Source organism: Solanum tuberosum, unplaced genomic scaffold (genome assembly GCF_000226075.1).
Source record: "Solanum tuberosum cultivar DM 1-3 516 R44 unplaced genomic scaffold, SolTub_3.0 scf00165, whole genome shotgun sequence".
Lineage (NCBI taxonomy): Eukaryota > Viridiplantae > Streptophyta > Magnoliopsida > Solanales > Solanaceae > Solanum > Solanum tuberosum.
In genome coordinates, this window is record NW_006239090.1 from 1,108,671 (window position 1) to 1,124,421 (window position 15,751).

Below are 15,751 nucleotides of genomic sequence, written 5' to 3' on the forward strand. Positions count from 1 at the left end.
TCGGAAGACTCTAAAAATCCAGAGCTAAGAGGTGACGTTGGGAAACACCTTACAACCCATAACATTTGTTTAAATATAGCTGCAGGTACAAGGAGACCAGTTATTGAAAAATAACGAAATGCAAATTTAAGTCAGTTATTTGAAAAGTCATTTACGCAAAAAGCAAAAAAACCGTTAACCATAGAACCACAAACTTCAACGTATGCAGATAGCCTACAACATGAGAAAAAGGTATATAACCACATCACAAGGACATACATCGAAAATATATACAAAATACAGAGTTACCTAAACCTCAACCCCAGATCTACCACTACAAAAGATCCAAATCAAGACTATATAACCCTGAAATTACAAGGATATAACAAACTAATTGCACAGCCAAAAACCAATGCCAACCTAGTCAAAACATGTTATAATTATGTATTAATAAGTACTGCATATACTTATGACGGAGAAGAACTAAGCGGCATACCAGAATTATACAAAGCATTTATTATATACAAAAGAGTGACCAAAGGAAATTTATTTTATGTGAAATTCTATATGGTAACAGCAGAGATATTACATGAGGAGATAAAACCTCCTATTCAAGTTTTAAAGATAGGCCTGACCAAAGAGATGATAATACCGGAGGATATTGGAGAACAACCAGAAATACCAAAAATTGAGATACCCAATTTCTATGCCAATAAAAGAATAATTGGTATATCAACTATAATACAAGAACTAGCCAACAATTATTTGAATGGAAATGCTATATGGAGTTACTATTCCAGAGACCAATTAATGATTTATGCCAACTTAAGGGAACTAAGGAAATCAGATATGGATGAAGTCCATAAATGAATTTTATCAGTATTAAAACCAGAAGAAAGACCTACAACAAGAGCATTAAAAGCAGGATTTATTTCGTCAGAACTATTAACCAAATATTGTAAGCTAATTGAACACAAAATATCCTGACCATATATGTTCAAAATGTAATGGAGAAGACAATGTGATTCCCGATATCCAGCTAGAATAAAGTCTAAAGAGATAAGAAGATAAAGAAGAAGAGAAAAAGAAGATAGAGACAACTAAAAAGATAAGAAGATAAGGCAAAGAAGACAAACAAGATAGAGACAAAGAAGATAGAAACAGCTGAAGAGATGAGGCAAAGAAGACATATTTGGCTAAAAAAGCCAAAAACAAATAGTATAAGTGAACAATACTTTGTAAAAAGTCATAAAGTAGGTGTATTATTGTGCATTATTGTAGAGTAAGTAGTATAGTACGTGCATTATTGTGCATTATTGTAAAGTAAGTAGTATAGTATGTGCATTATTGTGCATTATTGTAAAGTATCCATAGGATAGAATTTCCTTTCTATATAAAGGAATGTACATGTAACATAATAGGCATGCCTTCAATAAACGAAGCAAGCTTTCATAAAAACTCTCTCTCAAATATTTAAAATATTCATACTTAATAGATAATGGAACAACCCTAAGATACCATGGATAAGCAAGAGGCAAAGGTATATTGTTCAAAAAATATGCAGAACTAATTTCATATATTCCTGAATATCATATATATGATTGAATAAATTTATGTTAGTTATTATGTATTAGAATTATTTGAATCATGATTTCTAGTTTATTAGCACACTGGAAACAGGGAGAAAACTTCTATACTATGCCATCCTAATGTTGAAACCGGTAGGCAAGAAAAGCCGTTTAGGGGAGTAAACAAAGTTGAGGCGCTGATAAGAAGGAAGTATCCGCTAAAGTATGATGCTAGTAGTGACAGGAGAACATGATAAACAGATAATCTAGTTCATAATGATCTAATATGAATTTAATCAATTATGAATATGATAGGAAGGAATAATTGAAAATAAAAAACCTGCATAACAACGAACATGACTACATACATGCATGATGAAATGATAAAAAACTATGAAACTTTAATCTTATATATACTTAAATGTATAGAAATAATTGAATTAGAAGAATAATATGGGGAAAAATGTTTAATGATAACGAATCAGAGGATATATTAAACCAACAATGGTATATAACTCTCATGTTATATAGTGAATATAATTGAAAACTAAGAATATTATTCTTTGTCTCAACTCTCTCTTTCACTACGGTAACTCAATATATACACAATGCAACACTTCTCATCTTATCTCACACTCTATCACTTGTCCATCTCTTACGTGCTCAACACAAAGTAAGACCACACTATTTATAGGTGATGGATTTTTCATTGCAATGAATAGGAAGATAATGGCTAGTAAATTGGATAAGTGAGTGACCTATAAGTTACATAGGTTACAAGAATAAAGAGGAATAATAATGTGTAAAATGAAGAATTGGTGGTTACAAAAGTTACTACAATTAATGACGACACTCTTCCATAATTGATGAGAGTGAAGAGGCACAAATGTAATGTCCACTAATGAACATAACATGATACAAAATGTGACATATGATACATTTTTATTAATATTAAAATGTCATACTAACAGTCCCCCACTCATTTTAATATTAAGATAAGAGAGAACTTCACAATTTAGTTGAAGATAGACTATTATACATAATGAAGGTGTGCTCTGCTTGAACCTTCACTTAGTAAAACAATAACTTTTACTCAAGAGTCAGTAGTGGTCTCAAACTTTAATTATGTCTGCTTAAGAGAAATAAAGTATCATTGCTTACACACAATAATCTAGGTGTTTACAAGCTTTTACATCCATCACATTACGACCATGTGTTATCCTGATTTTCATGAGCGTTTTTTAAAACAAACCCATTCTCATTGAAAGCGGCCTACTTTCACACTCACATAGGTGAAATCTGTCAAGGGTGATCCTATGATTTGACACCTCACTCATACGAGATACAGACTTTCATTAATAGTTCAAAGACTCAACCTCCACAATTCATTATAGGATAAATGCACTCACATCATTGGGATTGAATAAAATTAATATTAGTGCATTTCACAACAAGTCATCATATGATTCGTTTTTCCCATTGAACCTGATTATATGATCTCTAGAACCAGATTACGTTTCCTCATATATGATTCAGGATTTATGAGCTTCAATTTCATCCCCCCTCGATGTGTTTCATACCATTTATCTTGCTAAGACCTTAGTTTATGATTTTGCAAGATTATCACAAGTTTTAACACAATTAATATTGAGAGTATACCAGTAATCAATATGATCTTACTATATTGTGTTTTCTTCTCATGAGTCTGAATATACTCTTATAATAATGATTATGTATTCTACCAATAATATTGGTGCTATCACAATAAATAAAAAATAGAAAAATTAATTTCTCAAAATAAATATTTGTTATAATAAAATCAATTCACTCTTTCACTAATTGAAGTTTAATCTTTTACTTCAACCTCCATAGTAGATTTAACAAAAAATAATTTGTGTTTCTAGTTCCACCAAATAGCACCAAGTTTTCTCACCTACACAAACAAAACTTTTAAGTATAGCATGATATTTTTTCTCATAAAACAAGCCATCAAATTTCGTACCAAGTAAATATACTTGATTTGCTTGTATATGCTATACTATATACACTATATCATATCAATTGAAATTAGTGATATTTCTAGCTCATATATTTGATTAGGCTAGCAAACTCCTTTTAATTTGTCATATAATTTTTAAAACATAAATCAAAAGGAGTTGCAAGACTCGCACAACCAAAAAAATGCATTTCACGTTTTTTCAACAGAATGTGACTTGACAAGTTAGAAAATTCTATCACATGTTTTATGTTATTTTTCATTTCAGAAATGAATTTTTTTCCACCCAAATATTTGATATCCAAGTGGCTACTCAACATGTTTTTCATAGTTTCTTTGGTAACCCCATGTTAGAGCTAAAATCATCAACTCATATGTGAACTAACAAGTGATTATTTTCAAGAGTAATATATGCACTTGTAATACTCCTTTTTAGAGAATTTCTCAAAGATGCAAAAACCATATTTCACAATGATTTTTTCTATTTCATGACCCCCCCCCCCTCCCCCCCCATTATTTTAAGAATTTAAATATAATTTTTTTCATGAAAATTAGTACACTTTATTCATGCAAATATTAAGTAAAAAGATTATTTTTTTTCCTTTACCCTTTCTCCACTTGAATTGAGCAAGTAGAAAAATATTTTACCATACACCTTTTCTCTTCCATCTTTTGAAGACAGCGGCGTTGAGCAGAATTATGTTGAGATTCCCGTCTTGATATACTCACTTTTTTCAAACTGCAACAAAAACATGAATCTCCTTAAAATTGTTGGTGTAATACACCACAAATACCATAAAGTATAGTTGAAAATAAAATGACAAAAATGAATTAAAAAGTATTCTGGATGAGGCGCAGATATCTCGCTCTCTTTAAAGAGATTCAAGCTCGGTGGGACATAATATACACCGATTCAATAGTATCATTCCTGACTTGTCTCTCCAGGATACAATAGCCCAACAACATCATACACTCAAGCAACTCCGGATTAGTCGAAGAGTTCAAAGTTCCACAAATGAACATCTTCCTTCAACATATAATTACTCTCATGTTATATAGTGAATATAATTGAAGATTTAGAATATTATTCTTTGTCTTTGTTACGATCCGATTTCAAAAACTAAGGTTTCGAAACCAATTTCGCAACTTTGGTAATTTTGTACATGTTTTGGAAAAAATCATAGTTTGGAAGTCGCCACTTAACTTTTAGGAAATATTAAGAAAACCATTTAAAAAGGGAATTTTTGAAAGAAAATCATTTTAAATAAACCAGAGTCAGGTAAGGGTTCAAATAATTCTCTAAGGAAGGGTTTAGGCATCTTAGAGAATCCGCTAACACGCAGTTGACCGACGGATTGAAAAGTTTGGCTAATTTAAGATTACTTGTGAAAAATCTTGTTTTAAAATAAAAAAAGTCTTTTGATACTTATACTAGTCTAATCTTATTTCTTATTCCAAGTAATGAAATAAGTCAGATGCTAAAGTGTCAAAACAATAATTTTAACTTAACATTTTATCCGAGTTAAGATTTTGAACGAAATGGTTAGCTCAATCTCATCAACGTGGATTCAAAGCTAATTACTAACTATGAAGAATATGAATAATTCTCAAGTTAGTCTAAGAGCTTAAGTTGTCTAACTTGAAAGAGTTTTTGAAAATTTAAATACTTAAAGTAAACAACTAACCAAATAGAAGAGTTATTTAAAAACTTCCAAGGATTCATCTAAGTTAGATAAAATAAAATGTTAGAAGTTAAAAGCAAATATCACAAAATCACAATATGATAGGAGACAAAATGCTAATAGAATTGGGACAACTTTAAGTCCACTTGCTGCATCTCATTTTTCTGCCTTTTGAGGCTGCTACTGCTGGCGCTATTTCCGAACTTTTTAAGTCCGAAAGAATGCTATTCGTTTAGCCCCTTAGGCTACTGCTGTTGCTGCTGTCTTCTTGGGTATTTAACCCATATTATATTCCCTTTCAATCAGTTTAAAGGAGGGTCGACTCGAAGAGGAAAATGCAAGAGGAGAGAGTCCATTGGACTCATTCGAATGTCACATACAACAGACATAGGGGAAAAAAAGAGTAAATTAGCAAAGTTAACAATTTTAGATAATTAAGGAAAACACACATCTTATTCATCTTTAAGCACAAATAATTTGCACGATCAAACAAAGCTTGCATTTTCATCAAATTTTAACTAAAAATGAACAATTTCAATTAAAATAGAAAAACTAGTACCACAATATGGGGAACTTATCACATAATACTTGCAGGAAGGTTTGTAGCCAAGAATTAAGGCATGCAGACTTCAACTAGCAGGTATAATAATTAATGATAGAAAGAGTACATTCCATATAATTAATAAATAAAGAGATTCAAACAAGTATCACACCAAGACCAAACCCGACACTACTCATGGATGTATATAAACTCCAATATCTTTTAGATTCAAAATTTAAACATTTAAAGTCACATAAGATTAATTGACATGTATTAACTTAGTAATGCTAAAGGTGGTAAAAAGAACATATTATAATGAGGACTTCAAAGTAGTTTAGACTAACATGCTTAATTAACTATGGGCAATTGAAAATTAGTTTTTGGCAGAGATAAATCAAGTAATATGCCAAACAAAATGAAGGAGACATTTGATCCTAAAACCTTTCCTTTATATTCACATTAAGACAAACCATAACTATAAACTTTAGCTACAGATTTGAGCAAAAGAAAACTGGAAAATAGACAAGGAAGGGACAATTTAAACAACTTCACATAAACCTTAAGCTCGACCAGCAATAAGAGAAAACTAAAGATTAAGGAAGTAAAAAAAAAATAGGTTAACACATGAGAACTTTTGTGCTCCATTAATCCTGACAGTAGCATTATAAATGTAACACCCCGTATTCTACATGTACTAGTCCTATTTATATGACGCTTATAAATTGCCTTGTGGTATAGTTATGGACTCGGTTTCCTATGCAACTAGTGACAATAGAATAGGTTTAAAGTGAACTGACCATAGATTTTGATGCGACCCGATTAAGTTGACGTCAACAGAAGTATTTAAACTCGAGACGGTAAGGTGGTAATTGAGCTTAAAATTGGAAGTTAAGTGCTAAGTTAAAGAAAATGAGATTAATATTTAGAAAATGGAATAAAATAAGTGAGCTGCTTGCTTTACTTAACTAAGCTAGTAGGTGACAAGTAGGTGCATCACCTACTTTGACTAATTGACCAGTCCAAAAGACCAAGTAGGTGCATCACCTACTTGAGCTATATGGATCTAGTTAAAAAGGCCAAGGTTTATCGATCAAATTTGGGCCTATGCTAATAGACTCACTTGATGCCCAAACTAAGTTAAATAAAATGAAAATGAAATTAAAGCCCAGCAGCCAAATCTGCCAAGGCCCAATATATTTAAGCCCAAGTGAAAGAAAGTAGGTGCAGCACCTAGTTTGACATTTTGAGCTGCTTGATGTACATAAGCAAGTGCATCACCTACTTGACCAATTAGTGGCTGAAAATGGACCAAAAAAGGGAGGTTCTAGAGGATTTTTTTTTTATGGCCAAGAAGGCTCCATATAAACTCAATATGAGCTGATCTTTTCACTCATTTAACATACAAATTCACAATTCACTCCAGCTCTCTCTCTCTCTCTCTTTTTCTCTTAAGGATTAAAACAGCAGCCTTAAAGTTCCTTCTAGGGTTGTTGAAGAAAACTTCATATCTGCAAACCAAGGTAAGAGAAACACTTATGGATTTAGCTTAATTCTCCAATGGAAGACTAGAAAACATGTTATTCATGCTCAATTATAAGTAGAAGGCAGAAGTTCCCACAAGCTATTGCTCACTTTCTTTAATTATTAAGATACTTTTCTCTTCTTCTTTAGTTTAAGTGTGAAGGGAAGTTGAAGTTCTAGAGGAATTCAAGTTATAAGGAGAAGTTGCAAAAATTGATGTAAGGTGAATGCTCCATTTTCTTCCTCCTTATGTATGAGTTTGAATGAGGAATTATGGGTGTGCTATCATAAAGAACTTAAAGGGGTGGTGAGTTCAATAATTCGTTGTATGATAAAGAATATTTGAGGCTGTTTTATGTGTATTGTGGTTGGTGCAGCTTGGGTAATCTTGGGAAAGGATATATAATGTATGTATTGGGCAGAGAAGGAGGGTGTGGTGATACACATTATTTTAAGGGTTGTATGGGCTCATTATCCGTCAATGTTAGCTACTGTTTTACGGGGCTCATGGTGTGATAGCTGCTAATTTTAGTTTATCATGACTTATATTGTAGATTAAAACCTAAAAGGGGAGGCTGAATCGTGATAGTTGTATTGGTCAGAGGATAAGGTATGTAAGGCTATTCGATTTCCTATTTCTTTGGCATGAATCCAACACTTGTATTACAAAGTAAGCTTTCTAAGTGTCCTTGGTAGTGAATGATTAAAGTGAGTACTCAAATATCGTCAAAGCACCCTTGGCACATATTCCCCTTATATAAATCAAAATGATCTTGACTTACATATGGTACATATGTTTATATGTTGGATATCCAATCTGCCCATATCTTGCCAACTTGCTTCAATTGTCTATTCCATCATATATGTCATCCTTTCATATGTTCATATGTTCCCTTTATTGGTTATTACTCCCATTGTGTTAGACTATAATGTTACCTCACAAGATCCCTACTTGCTCTATGGTACATTTTATATGTACTTACTTGGAATATGTATTCGTCCTAAAGTTGAATCTGCCAACGTTCTCCCTTGGTCCCACATTCATGTATACCTTGTATTTGATATTAGTTAGTGAGTATTTGGCAATCATATAGAGTTCAAATCTCTTGGCTGAATATTAAATGTCTTCACTTGATATGTGCTTCAATTTGAGATGTCAAAATGCTTACTGAATCATATAAGCTCCTAAGTATTACACGTTCATGTCACATTTGCTTCCCATGTCATTGTTATTATCGTAAGTCCATATTCATATGTCTTCTACTACTGGTCCATAGTTCCAAATCTCAACAACGATTATGACCACCAAAAAGCTATCTCAAAAGAGTTACGATCATCAAAAGAACAATCTCCAAAGAGTTATAAACATCAAAACAACAATATAAAAGATTAAAGAATCTAAGTGAAGCAATATGTATAATTATGGGTGGCAGCCCAAGGGCAAATGCCTAGAATGGGTCGATCCCAATTGGTATAGATGGGTGGCAGGTCAGGGGCGAATGCCCTGCATGGGCCGATCCCAATTGTTATAAAAGGGTGGCAGCTCAGGGGCGAAAGCCTAGCATGGGCCGTTCCCAATTTGTGGAATTATGAGGACAGCATCCCAGGGGTTAAAATGCCTAGCATGGGTCATCCTCTTCTACCGCTGATCAGCTAGTCATTTGTATCATATGTCTTATAAATATTATAATGCAAAGAAAAGTAAAGAAAACAATGTAACATACACGATTCCACAAGTATAAGCAAAGGTGGACTCTAATCCTTATCTATTGGTATTTGGTTTCACTTGAGCTCTCATTTTACATATGGTTGTATTATTCCTTACATATTCAGTACATTCTTCCGTACTGACGTCCCTTATTGGGGACGTTGTATTTCATGTTGCAGGGACATGCACTCAACTAGTAGATCTCCCCAATAGAAGCACATGATACTCAGCAGTTGTTGGTGAGCTCCAGGTTGATTCGGGGCTTTGCCGAGTCTTTACTATGCGTAGTTCATAGTGGTACAGTCATGGATTCCAGTAGAGGCTTTGTAGACATTGTAAAGCTATCATCTGAATTCATAGCTTCACTTGTCACATGTATCGGTTCAGCTAGTCAACATGTGTTATATGTAAAACTTCATTAGTAAATATATCTGCATAGTAGTAGTTTAGTTTTTCATCATAGGTGACTTGTAAAGCATGTGTTCATATGGTACTTGTCTGCCTCACTAGGGTTGGGTGGTGACAATAATGAACAACAAACTAACATCTTAACACATAAATCAATTGTCAGTTGTGTTCAACATGTAGCTACACTCATTAATCTTAAGGTAACATGAGACATAACACTAAACCGAACATCATTTTGAAGCATTCACATGGAAATCAAAACAGGAACCTCAAAACAGAGAGACAGACGACAACTAGGAGCTGAAAATGATTGGAAATAAGACAGCTTGACGTAAGTTCGCAAACGTGAACTTAAACAGTCACGCTATAACCAAAATAAACACACTTCAAGCTCACATTGGATCACATGGCTGATTAGAGAGAAAATAATCACGACATTCTCTAATACATGTAAAGAGATTAGATGAAGGGAGAGGTTTTCACTGATCGTGAATGGGAATATTCAACTCCAAATTTAAAAAATTTCATAAGTCAAAAGGTGAAACAAGTCGATAATAACTAGCACTTTAAAAGCTTTTCAAATCAAACGAACACAGCAAGCTACACACATCGACAACCTGACAACTAAAATGCTTGAACACAAAAAAAACATAACTCTAACTCCATTCAATACTGATTATATTTGTCCTAAGATGGTAGAAAATGATGAAGTTAAAGGCATAAATATCTCACATATAAATTACACAGTTCAAAAATAGGCAATTTTTAAAAAAAATTAAGCTATTGAAAACATACTTAAAGAGCTAATGCCAAACAAGATTTCAAGAACCAACAAAAATGCTAAAATAAAGAGAAGATTACCTAGTTCGGGGCAGGGAACTGGACGGGCAAGTTTGACGGAGACGATTCCACCTCTTTCAACTCGAACAACCACAATAAATTAAACTATTGAACCAAGATTTCCCAAACCTTTTAGGGGTACTCTCAGGCCTCAAAAACTGTCCCTTTGAACAGTGAGAAGAAAGGGGTTTATATAAGAGAGATTTAGGGGAAATTTCTTGTTAGAAACGATGTGGGAATTCAGGATTTTCAAATATCCTTGAGCGGATAAGGTTTGAGGAGCTGTCAATAGTACGAATTTCTAACGGAAAAGAGGGGAGAGTCGTCAGATTTTGAGCCAAGTACGAACTCGGAAGGAGATGGAGACACCTAGACTTGTCCTCCAACGTTCTCGTACGAACGAATAAGAATAGAGGAGAGGGATGCGTGAGGTTGCGATTCAGCACGCAATTTGAGTCGCGTCTGGTTTGTCTCGAATAAGGTTTGAGGAGCTGTCAATAGTACAAATTTCTAACGGAAAAGAGGGGAGAGTCGTCCAATTTTGAGCCAAGGACGAACTCGGAAGGAGATGGAAACACCTGGACTTTTCCTCCAACGTTCTCATATGAACGAATAAGAATAGAGGAGAGGGATGCGTGAGGTCGCGATTCAACACACGATTTGAGTCGCGTCTGGTTTGTCTCTGTACTGGTTTTCTGCTGGGTCAACATTGCTGCGAGGAGACGCAGTAAAGGGGTCGGTTGGTATGCGTTGCTGTTGAAGTTGTAATTTGGATGGGTTTCTGTTCAATTTAGAATGGGCTGGGGACTGTTGTTAGTGCAAAGAAGGAATGAACTTTTGGGCTTAATTGGAAATGGCTATTAGGAATAGAATTTGGTTTGGGAATATAGGATGAAATAGGCTGAAATTGGTCTTAAAAAGGAAGACTAGAATGTGGTCAATTTGACTTAACAAAATAACCACATGAATTGCAATTTCAACCAAATTGAGGTGATTGGTTGATTTTGGCCAAAATTGAAATAAGACGAATTAGTATCGATTAATTACTGAGCTTCTTAATCCTAATGAAATAAAATAATTAACTTAATTATAAAATAAATAATTAAAAATATAAAGTATTATATAACTAAACTAATTAACCAAATATCTAATTAAAACAAAATCTTTTTGAGACGATTTTCGAATATTCATAAACTATACTAATTATATACAAAGTTATATAAACATATATATTACTTAAAAATTAATTAAAAGTAACTTGAAAAATATTTTGAACTTTATAAAAACTAATTATATCAAATCATTTGGAATTTAAGAAGGTCGATGATTAATCCCATTGTGGAGGTCCAAAATTGGGTGTCAACAGTCTTAACTCTCTCTTTCACTGTACTAACTCAATATATACACAATGCAACTTTTGTAACCACTCATTCCACTAGTTATATCCAACACTTGTACTCAACATTCCACTAGTTATATCCAACACTTGTACTCAACACAAAGTAAGACCACACTATTTAGAGATGATGAATTCTTCCTTGCAATGAAGAGGAAGATAATGGGTAGTAAATTGGATAAGTTAATAGCAAGGAATAAAGAGGTGGAATAATGGGTAAAATTAAGAATGGGTGGTTACACAAGTTATTACAACTAATGATCACATCCTTCCATAATTGATGAGAGTAAAGAGGCACAAATGTAATAACCACCAATGGACATAACATGATACATAATGTGACATATGATTATTTTTAAAAAAAAAATTAAGATATCACACTAACATCAAGTGTATTAGAAGTGATTTAGGGTCATAAGAGACCCCTAGCTCTAAGTCGAGTTCAAAGCCTTTCTATCGGTTAAGTTTTTTGTATTAGTTTATACAATGATCAACTTCAAATGATCATATATCTCATCATATAAAGAATAATATAGGTGGGACCATAAAATTTATTATTTTGTAGAAGTATTATTTAATTAATAAATTAATATTTATTAATTTAAAGTGTGCTTTGACACCGAAAAAATTGTTTAGAGATGAAATCTCAAAGAATTTGAATGAACCAGCTTGTGAAAACGTCATTCATGAAGTTGAGGTCATGATTATTGATCTCGGTTACTGCAATAAAATAGACATTAATAACCTATTGAATGAGTGAAAATGATACATGTTCAGAGATCCGGAGCTTAGAACAAATTGTGGATATCATTGGAAAAACAATGTTGATGATAAAGTTGAAGATGATACAATAACCTTTGGAACCAGTTACGCGTAGGAAAACACTTATCACATCTAGAACTCTTCACAATTTTATTGGTCCAATTAAGAAAAAACAACATCGAAACTTATGGATGCAATAAGAAAAGTTAGAGATGAGCTTCAACAAGATTTAAATTTTAAAAAAATATAGAACATAATATAATCATATTTCACTAAATTGTCTAATATATATTGTATTTTTTAAGAATTATTAATTTATAATATTAATGGAACTATATATTTATATAGAGGTCTTTTGAAAATATATTATCTTATCGAAATGAGTGATTTCTTTTCCATTGGCCCAAGTTGGGACTGGAGAAAATTATTATCTTAGAGAAATTATTAATTAATCGAGTATTAATTTAGTGAGGTTTTACTGTACCCACCAATGGATATAACATGATATATAATGTGACATATGACATATTTTTATTAATATTAAAATATCACACTAACATCAAGTGTATTAGAAGTGATATAGGGTCATAAGAGACCTTTAGGTCTAAGTCGAGTTCAAACTCTTCCTACCGGTTAAGTTTTTTGTATTATTTCATACAATGATCAACTTGAAATAATCATATCTCTCATCATATAAAGAATTAAATGGCCTGTCAACTATAAAATTAAAGTTCTTTGAGTCTTATTTTCAACACCACCAAGATTGCATCAAACTGGGGTCTGAGTAAAAAATTATGATCATCTTAGTTTTGTAAAGCATTTTGTCTTGAACATGCATTTCGTCAGCATTGAACAGTTCTGAACTACCAAAACATCAGTCTAGCACCGATTGAGGAAAAACTAAGAGGTTTTTTTATTTGAACATGTGTTTCCCTGATGTTTAACAATGTTGGATAGGTGTTTCACCGGTTAACATGCCGGTTGGGTGACATGAAATCATTTAAGGCGGTTTTAGTATGATTTTTCTCACTTTTGACTATTCTTTCAAGCCCTAGAAGTGGTTTTCTCTCCTCCTCTCATCCTTATTCTCATGGTATGCTCTTCTCCATGAATTTCAAGCTATCCAACCCAAATTTCTTCACCTATTTATGAATCACTTACAGAAATCTCAAATCTTGATCATAGGGTTTCTAAGAAAACGAATCCAAGAATTTCAAGAAAGGGTTTCTTGGTTGTTCTTCATCAAGCTAATGTTTTTCTTCAAGAATTTTTAAGTGTTTAAGGTATGTAAGCCTATCATAGTGAGTGAATGAATCCACCATACATATATTTTCAGTTAGCAACATTGATGTCACGACCCGGGCTTACACCCTAGACGTGACTAACGCTCAAGAACCATTTATGATCCCCAAGAGAATCCTCTTCCTGGCTACATGACTTACATGATATTAAACAATATGCAGAACCTTAAATAGGTGAACAATTATACATTTAAGAAAGTCTTAACAATACTATCTTGCAAACTACTTAACATGAATCATGAATTAAACAAAATATCCTGAGAAAATATTGGAAACATCTAGTTCTATCTGTCTATGAAACCTATAATAAATGAAAGATAGATGTGAGATAAGACCCGCGACACCTCCAAAAGCTACACACTAAAAGGAAATGAAGTGTCCTCGAAGCAAAGAGACCTCACCAAAATCTGTCTGCAAATGAATAGTGATCTCAACGAAACACTTGTTGATGATCCATAGTACCTGTATCTGCATCATGAAATGATGTTTATCGAATGACATTAGTATATCCAATGTAATGGTAAATGATAAGGTGAGAGTAAACAACTTACTAGCTTGAATGACTGAAAGCAATATAACTGGATCAATACATAAATATGAAATGAAAACCATTTAAGCTTTACAACATAATATACAATGAAAACAACATGAAAATAATATACTTTACTTGTGGGGAGTTTCTCTAACTGACAACCATTACCATGAGCCTACCAATGATACAACGTTTCGCCTCACGTTGCTAGGGCCACCCTATACTTTGTCGGGGTATAGGATGATATTATGACTATGGATCCATATAACTAGCCTTCTTAGAGGCAGTGAGGAGTCACATGAAGAATCATTTATATCCTATCCTACGGTGGCTACGTAGTTCTATGGGACTTTCGAATCATAAAAGACTCTAACCCAATTCGGTAATCGATACTACTCTCAAAATATTTTATATAACTTTATGCTCAATTTACCCATTACAAGGAATGAACTTCTTACTTGATTGAATTATTTTTCAAAACATGGGATGTGTTTACATTCTTTAAAACATGTACTTATGAACTTATCTTTCAATTCCAATAATCAACATAGGTGCATAAATATATATGTATATATATAAATAACATTTGAAACCCGTAAGTGTTTATGAAATATAACCTTTGAACTTTCCTCTTAAATTTACTTCGATTTAAAAGATGTGAATTTAAGAATTATATTAGGAGATATATATATATATATATATATATATATATATATATAGGATCTCTCAATGATTAATGAAGGCTTAGATAGCTGGTAATAACAAGAGAATGAAAACTCGACTCGAAGAAACAAGTATAGAGCAAGAACTCAGAAGAAAAACGGCCTGACGCTCCTGGCACCTTGGTGGAGCGCCGCGCCAGGCCTCCAATTACTGGGGGTCAGTTGGGGTGCATTGCAGGTGCAGGGTGCTAGCCCTTTTGGCGCCTTGGGGGTGCAATGCCCCATCCCAAACCCAGAATTTTGATGAAATTTTCTTGCTCAAATCAAGGCCTAACTCATCTAGAATCGAATGGTTTACTCCAAAACTCATTTAGATTCACTAACCCAACAAAATTAATCTACAACCTACTCAAATTCCATCAAGAACATTACTCATTTGCAATACCCTCACCTCAAGAACTCAACAAGACTTAATTGATAAAGAATGAAGCAAAGCCTCAAGAATTCCTCAAGAACCTTTTACATAAACGATTTCATGGACAATTTAATGAACGAAATACATGCTTGGCATGAGGATGAAAAAATCCATCACTCTGAGAAACCTCAAGTACCTCGAAAGAACTAAGTTCTTGGCGTTTTCCCCAAATCCTTGTAGAACTCTTGAAACATTCTCTTTTCTCCTCTTAAACTTTGCCCTAACTTTCTTGAATATTTTTGAAAGAATGAAAAACTGATCTCAATCAGCTTAGACCCCTATTTGGGTGAAAAGAACGTTTAGGCCTAGTGGGGTAAGGAAAAGACCAAAATACCCTCCTTAAAACGGATGAAAATGCCCTATCTAGAGAGGCTGCAGTC